The following is a 2,759-nucleotide window of genomic DNA, read 5'->3' on the forward strand; positions in this document are numbered from 1 at the left end:
TCCTCTCCAAATTCGGCCATGTTGATGGCTTTGCACTCTCCTTTTGGATTTTCTTCTGTATTGCTTGGAAGAGTACTAGGAGGGAGTTCAGTAATTTTCTTACTCAGCTGTCCCACTTATGCCTCCAAATTTCTAATGGAGGACCTTGTTTCAGTCATGAAACTTTGAGTGGTTTTGATTAGATCAGAGACCATGGTTTCTAAGTCAGATGTGTTCTGCTTAGAACTCTCTGTCTGTTGCTAAGAAGATGATGGAAAAGACTTGCTATTGCTAAACCTGTTTCTTCCACCATTATTATTATTGAAACCTTATTGAGGTCTCTGCTGATCCTTCCATGAGAAATTTGGATGATTTCTCCATGAAGGATTATAGGTGTTTCCATAGGGTTCTCCCATGTAATTCACCTCTTCCATTGAAGGGTTCTCAGGATCATAAGCTTCTTCTTCAGATGAAGCCTCCTTAGTACTGCTTGGTGCATTTTGCATTCCAGACAGACTTTGAGAAATCATATTGACTTGCTGAGTCAATATTTTATTCTAAGTCAATATAGCATTCAGGGTATCAATCTCAAGAACTTCTTTCTTCTGATTTGTCCCATTGTTCACAGGATTCCTTTCAGAAGTGTACATGAATTGGTTATTTGCAACCATTTCAATCAGCTCTTGAGCTTCTGCAAGCGTCTTCTTCAGATGAAGAGATCCTCCAGCAGAGCTATCCAAAGACATGTTGGACAGTTCAGAAAGACCATCATAGAAAATACCTATGATGCTCCATTCAGAAAGCATATCAGAGGGGCACTTTCTGATTAATTATTTGTATCTTTCCCAAGCTTCATAGAGGGACTCTCCTTTCTTCTGTCTGAAGGTTTGGACTTCCACTCTAAGCTTACTCAATTTTTGAGGTGGAAAGAACTTTGCCAAGAAGGAATTGACTAGCTTTTCCCAAGAGTTCAGGCTTTCTTTAGGATGTGAGTCCAACCATATTCTAGCTCTGTCTCTTACAGCAAAAGGGAATAGCATAAGTTTGTAGACTTCAGGGTCAACACATTAGTCTTGACAGTGTCACAGATTTGCAAGAACTCAGCTAAAAATTGATGAGGATCTTCCAATGGAAGTCCATGGAACTTGCAATTCTGTTGCATTAGAGAAACTAATTGAGGCTTAAGCTCAAAGTTGTTTGCTCCAATGGCAGGGATAGAGATGCTTCTCCCATAGAAGTCGGGAGTAGGTGCAGTAAAGTCACCCAGCACCTTCCTTGCATTGTTGGCATTGTTGTTGTTTTCGGCTGCCATGAGTTCTTCTTCTTTGAAGATTTCTATTAGGTCATCTACAGAGAATTGTGCCTTAGCTTCCTTTAGCTTTCGCTTCAAGGTCCTTTCAGGTTCAGGATCAGCCTCAACAAGAATGCTTTTGTCTTTGCTCCTGCTCATATGAAAGAGAAGAGAACAAGAAAATATGGAATCCTCTACGTCACAGTATAAAGATTCCTTGAGGTGTCAGAGGAAAAGAAAAATAGAAGGCAGAGGTAGAAAATTCAAACTTATCAAGAAAGATGGAGTTCGAATTGTTCATTGAATAGTGTTAGTCCATAAATAGAAGGATGTGAGAAGAGGGGAAGAAATTTTTTCGAAAATTAAGTAAAAAATTTTAAAAACATTTTGAAAAACACTAATTGATTTTCGAAAACCAATAGTGGAAAAGAAATCAAGTGATTTTTGAAAAAGATTTTGAAATTAGAAATTAAAAAGATTTCATTGAAAACTATTTTGAAAAAGATGTGGTTAAGAAGATATGATTGGTTTTAAAAAGATGTGATTGAGAAGATATGATTTGAAAAATATTTTAAAAAGATTTGATTTAAAAAAATAATAACTTGGCTAACAAGAAAAGATATGATTCAAACATTAAACCTTTCTCAACAGAAAAGGCAACATACTTGAAATGTTGAATCAAATCATTAATTGATAGCAAGCATCTTTGAAAATGGAAAGAAATTGATTTTGAAAAAGATTTGATTGAAAAGATTTGATTTGAAAAAGATTTGATTTTGAAAAGATTTTGAAAACTAAAAAAAATTTGCTTTGAAACAAAATCTTCCCTCTTGTGCCATCCTGGCGTTAAACGCCCAGAATGGTGCACATTTTGGCGTTTAATGCCCAAACTACTACCCTTTTGGGCGTTAAACGCCCAGCCAGGCACCCTGGCTGGCGTTTAAACGCCAGTTTGCCTTCCTTACTGGGCGTTTTGAACGCCCAGCTTTTTCTGTGCAATTCCTCTGCAGTATGTTCTGAGTCTTCAATTCTCTGTATTATTGACTTGAAAAGACACAAATTAAAAATATTTTTTGATTTTTAATAATAAGGAATAATCAATATGCAACTAAAATCAAATAACAATGCATGCAAGACACCAAACTTAGCAGTTTGTATACTACTGACACTAACAAAATGAGAATGCATATGAGAAACACAAACACTCAAGTCAAGAGAATTTAAAGATCAGAGTAATGAAATCATCAAGAACAACTTGAAAATTAATGAAGATACATGCATGAATGCAAAAAGAACAGAAACATGCAATTGACACCAAACTTAACATGAGACTCTAGACTCAAACAAGAAATATTTTTGGATTTTTTCGAAAATTAAGTGAAAAAAAAAAGAAAATAAAGATATCAAAATTCTTAATGAGAATTCCAGGAATCATGCAATGTTAGTCTAAGACTCCGGTCCAGGAATTAGACATGGCTTCATAGCCAGC

At 35.7% G+C, this 2,759-nt stretch overlaps 1 non-coding gene across 1 annotated transcript; it reads left to right on the forward strand.

Annotated features, from left to right (window-relative positions):
- The first annotated feature begins 779 nt into the window (after nt 1-779).
- Nucleotides 780-887, forward strand: LOC127745328 (small nucleolar RNA R71). Its single transcript, XR_008006525.1, has one exon. It is a non-coding gene; the product is annotated as a small nucleolar RNA R71 (small nucleolar RNA).
- Nucleotides 888-2,759: the final 1,872 nt, after the last annotated feature.

Source organism: Arachis duranensis, chromosome 2, assembly GCF_000817695.3.
Source record: "Arachis duranensis cultivar V14167 chromosome 2, aradu.V14167.gnm2.J7QH, whole genome shotgun sequence".
Classification (NCBI taxonomy): domain Eukaryota; kingdom Viridiplantae; phylum Streptophyta; class Magnoliopsida; order Fabales; family Fabaceae; genus Arachis; species Arachis duranensis.